Source organism: Octopus bimaculoides, chromosome 1 (assembly GCF_046866305.1).
Source record: "Octopus bimaculoides isolate indiv1 chromosome 1, ASM4686630v1, whole genome shotgun sequence".
NCBI classification, from domain to species: Eukaryota; Metazoa; Mollusca; class Cephalopoda; order Octopoda; family Octopodidae; genus Octopus; species Octopus bimaculoides.
The window spans coordinates 49,834,542-49,848,422 of NC_142928.1; the positions used below are offsets into that span (position 1 = coordinate 49,834,542).

The following is a 13,881-nucleotide window of genomic DNA, read 5'->3' on the forward strand; positions in this document are numbered from 1 at the left end:
AAATTTTCCAGGATGAGGCACGTCTTCTAGGCTGCAGTTTCAGGTTTGGAGTTTCTGAAGCCACCGTTGACACTGGCTTACGCATATTGTCCGATCCCTATATACTGCATTCATACCCCTCGCGATTTCCGTTGCCTTGTTGCCTTTATTGAACTCAAAGGAATATATCCCGAATATGCCCCTTTGTCACTTCTATAATAGCTTTGCAAAATAACTCTAAAATTCTAACTGTAATATTCAAAATTGAAAGAAATTTGCCGTATATATATGTCTGTATGTCTAAGATGCTGTATTTGCGTGTGTGTGTCGGTTCATGTGTTTGTGTGTGTCTGAGCGTTTGGATAAGGGGTTGGGGCGTTATATATGTACACACACACACAAACATATATACATATATATAAATTATACATATATATATATATACATATATTCATATATACATAAATATTCATATATAAACACACATATGTATATAGGTATGCACATATGGGTACAGGACTTCACAAAACGCAAACTACATGAGATAGGACAATAATGTTGGGTACGCGAAGAACGGGAGAAACGAATGGAAAACAAAACAATGTGTGTGTGCGTATATATATATATATATATATATATATATATATATATATATATATATAGATAGATAGATAGATAGATAGATAGATAGATAGATAGATAGATAGATAAATAGATAGATAGAAAGAAATATAGATAGATAGATAGATAGATAGATAGATAGATAGATAGATAGATAGATAGATAGACAGAGTTATATATGTCGGTGTATGTGTGTATTCATATATATGTGCAGGTGCACACAAGCATGTAGGTGAGTGTGATATTTGCGAGTGCCGTGTGTGTGTTTTTACATACTTTATTCTCTTTAATATAAATGTGTGAATGAAATTAAGTTTCTTTATGCAATATAGGAACACATTCTTAATAATTACGTAATACGATTACAGCAAAGAAAGCAGAATATTCTTGAATAATCGAAAGTGAACATTGGCAGAAATGAATTATTTACAAAAGTATTAACAGAGAAAAGAAAATGGCAAACAGTTATTCGTTGTTTGTATTGCGTTTTGGTGATGAGTGAATTTCATTTTAAATCTTAATTTTTTTTTTAACTGTTGATTGATTGACACTATGCCTTAATCGCATAAATGCAGAATGTGTCCGCGTAGTCGCATTGCAGCTTAATGTATTTAATTCCCTCAATTAATCATATCACTATTTAGACTCTTCGCAAGATTTTCATATTTCAACTTCATTTATCATCTGCGAATTCTGGAAAACAGGAGATTTGTTCAAGAAAAATTGCAATCTGTCATTCTGATCTGATTAATTTATTGAGCAAAATGATTTGATTCCATCTTAGACTGAAAAATCCTATTCATTTGCATGCTTTTCAGACAGGTTCAATACTCTATTCATATTAAATATTTTCGTTTCAATTCAGCCAGATAACTCAGGATAATTACAGGTAAATAGTTAGCTGCACAATTTCGGGTAATTGCCTATAAACTTTTTTCTCTTTATAAGCTTAGGTTGTAGATTTAAGCATTGCAGAAATCTGAATTTGCTTAAGAAAATATTACATTCCACTGTTCTCCGTTTCATAAAACTATTTTAACATTTAAACCATTCGAAAAATGCTCTTTATATCACTATAATTTAACATATATCTTTGTTATCACTGCGATAGCCAGATAGTCAAGATGCATGTTCGGTATAATTATGACAGAATAGTATTTGATAGGTGGAAAATATATGTGCAGAAGTCTGTCGTATTATAGGTATGTCCACCTCCATCCCTTTGTGCTTGGTTTTCATTTTATGAGTGCTTGTGTGTATGTATATATATATATATATATGACAGAGAGAGACAGATGGACAGAGAAAGGAGAGAGGAGATGTTTTTCTTCAAATGAGGAATTGGAAGCAAGATGTTTCTTTCGTTTATGACTCGCCAAATAATATTTCGTTGATAGGTTATTAAGGTTTCAAGATTTTCGGGTTTTCTTTTCAATATGTTTTTTTTTTTCTTATAGGAATTACCCCTAGATTTAAAATATTCAAAGCTATGATTATTTTTGAACGATTTCGCATAATTTCGTATAATTAATTACCAAATGTGTATCAACGGCAAAATATTTTAGGTAATGAAAAGTATACCAGCAATGCTGGTTTGAAGCGAGCGAAAGAAGTGTGACACGCATTTGAGCATTAAATGCGGCTGTCTAGCAATGATGGATAGTTAAATTTTAACACGAAATACGATAAGTGTGTACAAAATGCAATTGCATACATTGAATATATATATTTATTTATTTATGGGTTTCAGCCAAGTGGCTGCGGTCATGCTGGAGCACCATATATACACATATATATAAACTCGTAATTATATATACGCATTCACACATTCGGTATACGATGTCACATAATTACGCAGACTGATAATATACATACGCTTATCAATAAATGTGTGTGTGTGTGTTTGTTTGTGCACGCGCGCGTGTTTAGAAAGATAAATAGCGATAGAAATGGAAGCATAGAAGCGTAAAATTCTTTTAAGGCCTGGAACTTACTTTTCTTATGTTTTACCGAACTGCTAAGCAACAGAAACATTAAAGCGCTAACACCGGTCAAGTGGAAGTAGGTTAGAGACACTAGCACGTGCACCCTCCCCCATATATATATATATATAGATAGATAGATAGATAGATAGATAGATAGATAGATAGATAGATAGATAGATAGATAGATAAATAGATAAAACTTACTTGGAGGCAATGCGTGGCGTTCGATCATATAATAACATGAAAAATATATAATTATATGCATTTATCCATGCATATATGTACATACCGACATCTATATGTATACATACATGCATATATGAGTACAGTACATCACAAAAAAACGTTAAGTGCAATGAGAAACGAAAATATTAAGACGAAGAAACAAAACGAACTTTTTTTTCGAACAACGAAAAAAAACAACCAGAGAAACGAGACATGCAGCATAAAGAATATAATCCTTCTTCAGTTGTCCCTGCTGCATCTAATCCGCGTTTCGAAGGCAAGGACAATACGTCACTTCGTTGGAGCAGTTCTTCCCGCAAGCAAATTAATTAAAATCTGGACATTTTTGTGGAGGGTGAAAGTGTAAACAAGAACAGGACAGTGAGAACAAGACAGTAAAAACAAAAGAGAACAGTGAGAACAAACGGTAAGGACTGCTAGGCCAAGACGATAGAACAATTATTTCGAACGCTAGTTAGAGAGAGAGAAAAATTGCGTCTTCTCTATAGGAAGGCAGGAAATAAAAAGAAAGAATCCCGTGTCAGCGACGAGAGGGTCAAGGAGGAGGAGTGAGAGAAGGAATGGTGAAAGGAAGAGAAGAATCGGGGAGGGTTGAGAGAGAAAAACAGAAAGGATGAAGAACAAATACATGTATTCACACACACATGATGTGTTCTTTCAACTTTCGTGTGCGAGATTCACTCAAAAGGCTTTTGTCGGTCAGAAGTGCCACGGTGTTGGACTCCACCCAAGACCTTGTAGTTGGAAATAAACTTTTTACTGAGTGAACCCTGTATTCCACTAGTCTCTCTCGTCTACACGAGTCTTGAACCTTTGAAAATCTACGTCAAGCCATATTAAAATGGAAAATTTCATGTAATATCGCAGGAAGGATAAGACCTAAAATCCATGTATCGGTGAAATATGTCCGTGATTTTCCATTAGGGAACGGTTGTAATTCTTTCATTTTCCTTGGCAACCAAATTGCCCCCAAAAGGAAATTACCAGTCACTCATTACCATATTTAAATGGATTGGTTCATAAATGTTATTTATTCATTTCATGAATCCTGTAAGCGCTTTCTTGTTTCTACAAAATACGAAGCAGTTCCCAGGAATCTTTTCCAGTTTTCCTTTAAATTGGATTGAATCTGTAGACCAACTTAATCCCCGGCTGGTCATACATATTTTATGCAAGGGATCCCAGCGCTAGAGTAGCAAAAATGGGTGTAACTTATATGCGCATTACCGACTTTTATTTTGTAGCTATAATTTGAAGGAAGTGGTTTTATTTTATCCAAACCGCAATCCGTCCAATCTTCATCCTCTGGGGAAGAGTTTCACAATTTTCTGTGGTTATTTGTAAAACCAGAATTCTACACATTCCAAACTAAATCCATGTGTGATAATTATGAAAAGACTGTTAATGTCATAATTAACAAAGATAGCACCTATCTATTCATTCTGGAATGTGGTTTAAGAAGTTCAAGCGATACCTGATGTAATTAGAAAATGATTTACACAACGGTTTTGAGATATGAAAGACGTTGTTTTATCATTGAATTTCTTAGAGATAGTCTCGCAGCAAATAAGCGAAATTTAAATCAGGTAATCTGGAAATCCATGGACATGACGTATAGAGATCATTTACATTACATCGAATTGCTTTACATTTATGAATTCCAAATTCATTATTACTTCACTAATAAATAAACTTTGATCTTGACTTTTAATATAGCAGTTGTTTTCCGTATCCGTTTATCTTCCTTGATTTCTAATAGTTTGTGGGAGTGATGATCAATTATTTGTACTAGGATTATTTCTCTGTAATGAATAATGTTTCCTGTAACACTTGATTATCCTTTGTTAGTTTCATTAACGAAAACAGTTATGTTTCTTTAAAATTTCCACTGCACTTTGTGCGTGGTAATTTTATACGACTTACTGGAACGTTTCAGCTTATCTATTTTTTTTTCAGATATATTATATTATATATTCCTTTACGTATTCATTCCTGTTCGTCAGTGGTTTAAATTCCTTTCCATTTATTAAAAAGGTAAAAGAAAAAAAAACTTATAGTTCTTCATAATACTTTTTTGTCGAAGAACACTCGGAGAAGAAGGTTTCTCCAAAAGATCATTTGTCTCATGTTTTGGAAATGCTGGAAATTTAATTACATATTATTTCAAGAGTTTCCTTCATTTTACATGTGCTTTCAGTTTGATACATTCCTTAGCTTTATGGCCCACTACCTTGAATATTTTGTATCATTAATGTTTTCTTTCGGTTGTGTTTTGCAACCGCCACTCCTTAATAAACATATTTTCTTTCGTGTTGAAGCAATTTTATCCTAAATTACTATTCGATAATTTGTAAAAGGTAACTCCAGTTGCTGATATGTCCATAATTATTGTTATACAAGGCTGTTATACTATGTTCGCATGTTGTCATGCAGAAACATATACCGTTAGGTTGGACGCTCTATTGTGTATTCCTATTGTTATTGTTTTCAAGTGTTTTAATGTATTTGAGATTATTGCAGTATGAATTATTGAATGATTGTCCATTTTTAATTTGACAGGTTATGGGTTGTCGCCCTTTGATTGTTACTTCATCTGATTTATAAATTATTAAGGAAGAGTTATAAACCCTTTGTCAAGTTGTGCATATTAAAAAATATTTATGGCTTTATTTTAGTTTTCTTTAATTCAATTCCGTTAATATCTTCAAAGTTCTATAACCACTCTTCGAATTTTGAATTCATTTCTTCTTTATGTTTATTGATTTCTCACATTTCAAAACTTTTTTCTCCTATCACTTCATTCCCTCTTTCGGTAATTTCCTTTTGGTCACACTTTTCAATTTGACATTTTTAAATATAATTTATGTACTCTTGGCCATACCATGTGATATCCGCTTCCAAGTTTTGAACTGCACGTCATAGTGCGAACATCTTACTGCATAATTGCTGCAGATTTACATATAAATTATTATATTTTCACTGCGAGTCATTGTCTTTCTTTAAAATGGAATTCAGTAATTAAGGACTGGTCTAAAAACTATTCCACAGTTGCATCGACTACAGTATTGGGCTATAAATTTTACTGTTCTTGAAAATAATTTAGTATATATATATATACAGATTCTGCTGGTTGTCACAGGATATAATCGGTCATAATGTCTTACGTTTAAGATGATTCCCATGCTTTCCCTGATGAGAAGGTTACAATTTTAATATCAAAGATCCCTATGGATCACACAGGTTGTAATCCTTTGAAACATATGTAGGAATAAAGTATGCAATTATAACATGCGTTTTCTCCAATCCTTAAATATACTCAAATACCCAAAATTTCAAGGACTTCCTGCCTTAAAAACAGGAGCTAACCACAGTTATTTTGTGTGCTTTGCTACATTGGTTTCTATTAACCCATTTATTCTATCAGAAGAATTTTTATTCATTAAGATAGAAGAAATACACATAATTATATATATATATATATGTATATATGTATATATATATATATAATATAATATAGGATAAAATCTTTATAAGAATTTATCAAGTAGTCAGCGTGAAAAAACCCCATAAGGAAAAAAAAACCCATCGTTTTTTTTCCATAAATATATATAATTTATATAAGGGCATTACTATATAGTAATGCCTCACGCTTAGAGGGACTAAATAAGTCAAAAGTACCAAAAAATAAGCACATATTTACCGAAAGCGAGGGAATGCAAATTTAAAAAATTAACCTCCTAAAAACATTTAACTTAACGGCAAACCACTGGTTTCATAATTAATGCAGCAATGTAGTAAGCTGCATCTTTTATTCATCAGTGCGCGTATGGTCGAGACACATAAAAAATAAACAAAAATCAACATACCCGATGTACCCAACAAAGTACGATGACTTCTGTTCATCCTTATATATCCGTGAAAGAGGCTGGCTTTATCCAGTTGCATCTCGATAACACGTGCTATCGGGGTATGTTGATTTGTGTTTATTTTTTATGTGTCTCGACCATACGTGCACTGATGAATAAGAGATGCAGCTTACTACATTGCTGCATTAATTATGAGACCAGTGGTTTGCCGTTAAGTTAAATGTTTTTAGGAGGTTAATTTTTGAAAGTTGCATTCCCTCGCTTTCGGTAAATATGTGCTTATTTTTTGGTAGTTTTGACTTATTTAGTCCCTCTAAGCGTGAGGCATTACTAGATAGTAATGCCCTTATATAAATTATATGTATATTTTATATATATGTATATATGTATATATATATATATATATATATATATATATATATATATATATATATATATATATATATATATATATATATATATATATATATATAGGCCTAGGAGTTGCTGTGTCGTAAGTAGCTTGCGTACGATCTACATGGCTCTGGGTTCAGTCCAACTGCGTGGCACCTTGAGCATGTGTCTCTACTATAGCCTCGGGCCGACCGAAGCCTTGTGAGTGGATTTGGTAAACGGAAACTGAAAGCTCGTCGTATATATGCATATATATTTATGCATATGTGTGTGTTTGTGTTGTGTGTGTTTGTCCTCTCAACATCGCTTGACAACCGATGTTGTTGTTTTTACGCCCCCGTAACACACACACATACACACACACATACACACACACACACACCTGCGCCCAAGCACATACCCACACATACACACACATACATTTTTCTCTTGCACTCTCCTGTCTTTGAAAAAACTTTTTCTTCATCCTTTCCCTTCCGGTCATTTCAATATGTTGCCGCGTGTGTATCGTTGGCGATTTTCTTTCTCCGTCATCCCTTCTTTGGACTTTTTGTATAGCTCTGAGGAAGAGCTCCTCTCGAAACGTGAAATCCTCTTTCTTTTCTTTCCTTTCCTGAGCGTCCAATAACACTGTACTTATTCCACGTCCTCGCGTTGTTGTCTTTTTCTTGCTTGCTCATGTTTGGATTGACTATATATATATATATACACCTATATCAAAATCAAAATCGTAAAATTAATAAATGAGGGCTCACAATAGCATCTACAGTTATTAGTAGTGAGAGCCGCGTTGTCTCTTTAAACAAGACACTTTGTTGTTGCTATTATTATTATTATTATTATTATTATTATTATTATTCCGGTCACCGATTGGAATCGAACTCCGAATCTTGGAGTTAGTAGCCCGCGCTCTTAACCACTACGCCATAAGCCCGTGGGCATATTCACCTGAAAGCGTTACCGACGGGCTAAGTAACGCAATGACAAGTCGAATTATCATAAGATCGTCCACACTACAATAAAATTAACTTAGTTTCTCACGAAGGATGAAGAGAATAGTTAACTTAATTGGAATAAGAACTCAGAACTTAAAATGCCGTATTCATATACCACTCTAGATATTTCTTGTCTCTATAATTGTGCTTAAGAACATTGACAACATATTCGATGATATCAATTTTCAATATGATTCTCGGTTTAGACTTATATGTCAGTGAGCATCATATCCGATGTTCTTTCTATGCGTTTTTCGTAGCCTATTGTGTCATAAGCTTTTGTTTCACTTCCATCGCTTCATAGCCATCTTACTTACGTTCTCGACGGTATAACTCAGGAGGGAGATACTAAATAATACATAGATTATCTAGCGTAAATATTATTTTGTAATATGATATTTTTGCAATGACAGCTTTTTTATTGATGTGATATAAAGTGTAGCGTATTTGTGTTGAAATCAATAGTGGCAAATCAAGATATTTATTACACTCAACTTATATTTGACATGGGATCCTTTTTTACAGTGAGATATTTTAAGCTATTTTTTCATCCAACAATTACTAGATTTATACAGCAAAGATGATGTCACAATACTCTCGGATATACCTGAAATCCTCTCTCATCGGAAGTGTCCTAAATGCAATCTCACATAATTCAGTTTCTCCGTAAATTTTCTTGAGATTTAAACGTCAGCAAATTTTTATCTTTCAAAGAAAAGTTTGGTAAGTTTGATTTCTGATCGCAGCAATCTGGTATCTAATATTTAGATTGCTGTCTCTTTCGAGCGTGTACCCCAAAGAAATCGGAATTTTGCAATATCATTTTATCCGCTCAGTTTTACATGTTTACACTCTTATCGCCTCCAAAGTATTCTCCATTTGAAGCAATGCATCGGTCCAGACACGTTTTCTATTTTTTGAAGCATTCCTGGAACTCTTTCAACACCGTCGTCTTTTTCTTCACTTCTATATCTGCAAGGCATTTTCCTTCAGGGAATGTTTTCATTCAGAGGAATAAAAAATGTCGCAAGGAACAAGATCGGGTGAGTAGGGAGAGTGGGTAAGCGGGCTCCTGCAATTTTTTTTTATCAAAAACTGTCTCACAGTGAAGGCGGCGTTTATACCGGTGCATTATCGCAATGAAACCACCATTCTCCACTTTGCGTCTCGCAACACCTTCAGAACTTCCAAGAAAAATGTATGGTCAACAGTTTGGCTGGGAGGAACTAATGCTGTGTGCACAATTCCTGTCACACTGATGAAACTAATCAGCATTGTTCTGACATTGGACTTCACTTGACGCGCTTTTGAGTGCATGGTGACTTTGGATTCCCAATTGATTTGGTTATTCCGTTTTCGGGTCGTAGCGGTAGCACCACTTACGTCACCAGTGATGACCTTTGTATAACGGTCCTGATCAACTACCAACAGTTCCTTCAGTTCACGACGCGCATTCAGTCGTGACTGATTTTGATGTTCTTTGAGCAGCGAGGCACAATTTTTACTGCTACTCTCTTCATTCGAAATTTCTCTCTTAGAATTCGTTAGAAAGAGCTGCTGGACACACCAGCCATATCAACAAATTGATAAATTATTCGGCGGCGGTTCTCCAAGTTCAGATCATGAATTTTCGCGATGTTTTCTTTCGTTCGGGTGGCCCTGAACTAGGTTGGTCTTCAATTGAGAAGTGACCATTCCTAAAGCGTGAAAACCATTCGTAAGCTTGTGTTTGCTCGTGTCAGCGTCCTTGTAAGCTGTTTGAAGCATGACAACTGCTTCGGCCGCTGTTTTCTCCAGCAAAGTAGCAGAATTTCAGGGAAGTACGCGTCGTTTCAGTCATCACAAAATTGGACGTTTAGGAGAGAAACACTGCAAAATAAAGACCCACCACCACGTGACAGTACGACTGTAGAGGTTGACGCCGGACGACAGACTGATGCCTGAAGTTTGCATCAAGTAGCTTCTAGCGCCAGGGACCTGATTACGAAAGTGTTGTCCCATAGAGAATGCTTGCAGTTAATTTTGGATCTCGTATCTTTCATAGCTTTTCATGGAACTGCAGAAAGTGAAGGTGTCGATTGACTCGTAATAAGAAGATTCTACGAGATCGATATACATCAGAGATGAAGTACGACACATCATACAGCTAATCACATCACACCGACTTCAAAAAGGAAGGATATTTAGCAGCCCATGCAATGTAAATCAATGTTTGTTAATGATGAAATGCATTTTATTTTAATTCTTTTCGGCCAAGATTGGACTATGTTAAACTACAACAACAACTGGTAATTGTTCATCAAACCTGAATCGATGAACTAAATAAACCTCTGAGATAGATGGATGGACACGCAAGTTATATCAATGTAGGTAATTACCGCAAGCCATTTGTTTTACATGACACACTACAGACCAAAATTAATAGTGCTACTTACAAATATTTTCACATATCTATTCTCACGCGGGCAAGATGTGCACAAGCTCTTATAATACCAGGAATGGTATGTTGTTATACAGTCGTTTCATGGTGTGGAACAAGGTAAAATTGTCATCTTGCAGAAATCCTCGTGTTCGAAAAGATGTTTTCAAATGGCAATGCAGTATAATTGATATATGCAAACACGCATTCTTTTCTTTTGTGCATCAAACGTTTTATTCAGTATAAACATTTTCTTCAGCGAGTATGTTGACTGCTTTGAAGCTTTGAAAAACTTTTCAATATCCACATGTGTTGCTTTGGATCCTGAATTTGATTAATGCTTTTTATGTCCAGTTATAGAAAGGCCGTTTTTATTTAATACTAGCAGAGGCACCCGGCGTTGCTCGGGAATGAAATTGTTGCTTATATACTTGAAGAAAAAAAGGCAAAATATGCTGTATAGAAATTTGAGGATATTCTGTAGATGGACTCTCAGATGAATGCTGGCTAGCCGCCTCTCATGAATGGGGAAAATTGAAGATGTGCCAAAAAGCCTCATTGGTACTTGGAAACTTTTACGAAAATTAAAACGGGGATTAAATGAAAAAAATGATTTACGTGAATATCCTCACAAGAGTAATTGAAATAAATGGCGATTGTGGAACCCCCCACGCACGCACGCTCGCGCACGCGCATACACACGTGTGTCTTTGTAAATATGTTTGTATAAATTTATGTATGTGTGTGTTTGTAAGAGACAGAGTGTGAGTGAGAGAGAGAGGTTTATTGTCATGTATATGCACATGCATAAATATACATACATCTTTGGATGTATGCATATGACAACGTGTTTGTAAGAGACAGAGTGTGAGTGAGAGAGTGAGGTTTGTTGTCATGTATACGTACATGCATAAATATACATACATCTTTGAATGTATGCATATGACAACACAGCCCTTGACTCACACACACTCTGTCTCTTACAAACACGCACGCGCGCGCATACACACGTGTGTCTTTGTAAATATGTTTGTATAAATTTATGTATGTGTGTGTTTGTAAGATACAGAGTGTGAGTGAGTCAAGGGGTGTGTGTGCGTGTGTATGTGTGTGAGACAGTGAGAGAGCGGTGTGCATGTAGTATTTACTTTCTCTCTCTCTCTCTCTCATACACACGAACACACACACTCACACACAAAATAGAGAGTGAAAGCTTTTTGCCGTTGTTACGTCAATACCGGAAGTTGACATTGAGGAACCTTTTTAAAGAAGTGAATCTTAAATATAAAGCAATATTATTTATTTTTAATTAAAAAAATCAAATGAAGAGCCTAAGATTTATCGGAGGTCAAATTATTCATGTATTACAAGTATGGAAGCATTTGGTGAAGTCGATTTCACGTGAAAAGCGATTACACACACATCTCTGTTTTATATATAGTATAAATAAGCAACTTAACTTTATTATTCAGATATCGTAATACAATATTCATGGTTAACAAATAAAAGAATTGTGTAATATTTTAATTAATATAGTCTTCGATACAAAACTATTACATGCAGCATCTTTTTCTATATTACCAATTAATCATCACTTTTTTTTTTTAAACCAGATATATTTTCCTATATTATATTGCAGATTAATGCAACCTATCGTGGAATAAATTTCAAATAAATTTCAAACCCGTTACGGATATGTTCTCCATAATTGGCGTAATGTTAATTTCAATCTCAAATTAACAGTCTTGCAAAAGATAATGTTTGATTAATTCAGTATTCTGTTCGTATACTGTGATATTTCATCGTAACATATAATTAAAAAGGGTATGATGTAGCCTTTAAATGCTAGTTTAAGTTATTTATTTGGTTTATAGGGAAATTGATCATTCCGATATTTAGTAGAGGTATTCCAAACGAGACATTTCTCCATTTATTCTTATATAATTGAAAAGCGCAACTTAAATATAAAATGCCACAAAATACAGCATAAATATTAAACCAAGTCACTACAACAAAAATAATTACGTCAAAAAGATGAAACAAACGGCTACAATTTTGATAAAAGAAACTTTAAATATATTTCACTAAAACAAGCATATAAAAATAATGAATCTGAAACGAATTAATTTAAAATGAGCGAAAACCACTAAAATTAACCTAGCTAATCAGATGTTCGGCTAATCACACAAACCTTCAATAAAGTAAAACTAAGAGTGCTATTTAATGTCACTAATGAATAAAACTTCTTGAAATGAAGGTAACTGCTAGGAAAATATATTAATACATGGAATTATAAAATTGCAGCTAGCTAATATCTAAATCCCATTTTAAGAACAGCCGGTTTATTATAGCCAATTTAAAGTCGGTGTTTTAACCATAATTTTAAGGTAATGATTTTAACGTATTCATGGAAATATATAGCTGTTTTTTAAAATTGTTTGTGCTATCACATGTAAATTAGTGCCTCCCATTAAATAGAAATGTATAAATGATCAGTTCTGAATGTCTTTGAAAGCTGGTATCTTAGAAACCTCTATTATTTCTAAATCGAATGCTCTCACTGTCGGAACACAGCAGATTATACGATAAGGAAAATAATTTGTATTTAACATACAAATGTATGCATATTTTTTTTTATTTTTAATCAATCATAGATGTAAAAAATTGTTAGGAAGTAAAAAACAATAATTTTGCACATACGCGTAGAAACCTAAACGCGTGTGATTATATATGCATACACACATACATTCATGCTCAAGCGTACATAAAGACGCACGCACACACACACACATACACACATACACACACACACATACACCCCCCCCCCACACACACACACACTACCAAATTCAAAACGCTCTGTTCGAATGAAGTTATTTAATTGAATGTCCATCCATAGCTGAGATTTTGCTCAACTTACAATACGCAGTGACTTCAACGAAATGGAAGTAGTTACGTACATACATCCAGACACACATGCACACTTATATATATGTGTGTGTGTTTGTGTAAGCATATGTGTGTGTGCGCGTGTGTGCGGCTATGCAAGAGTGAATGAGAGTGATTCTATCATTATTGATGGAATGAAGATACTTAATGGTGCGCGTTGCTCAAAGCAGGGACTTGTAACGCTCACACAGAATTTTTACTCTAGGCACAAGGCCCGAAATTTTTGGGGAGGGAGTCAGTCGATTAGATCGACTCCAGTACGCAACTAGTACTTAATTTTTCAACCCCAAAACGATGAAAGGCAAAGTCGGCCTCGGCGGAATTTGAACTTAGAACGAAATATTGCTAAGCATTTCGCCTGACGTGCTAACCTTTCTGCCAGCTCGCCGACTTTGAATCTACTTTAAGTTCACCAACAGGATGTGCGT

At 34.5% G+C, this 13,881-nt stretch overlaps 1 protein-coding gene across 5 annotated transcripts in view; it reads left to right on the plus strand.

Annotated features, from left to right (window-relative positions):
- LOC106881850 (uncharacterized) overlaps positions 1–13,881 on the plus strand; it is a 696,991-nt gene that overhangs the window by 553,544 nt on the left and 129,566 nt on the right. The gene's annotated exons all lie outside the window — the stretch shown is intronic.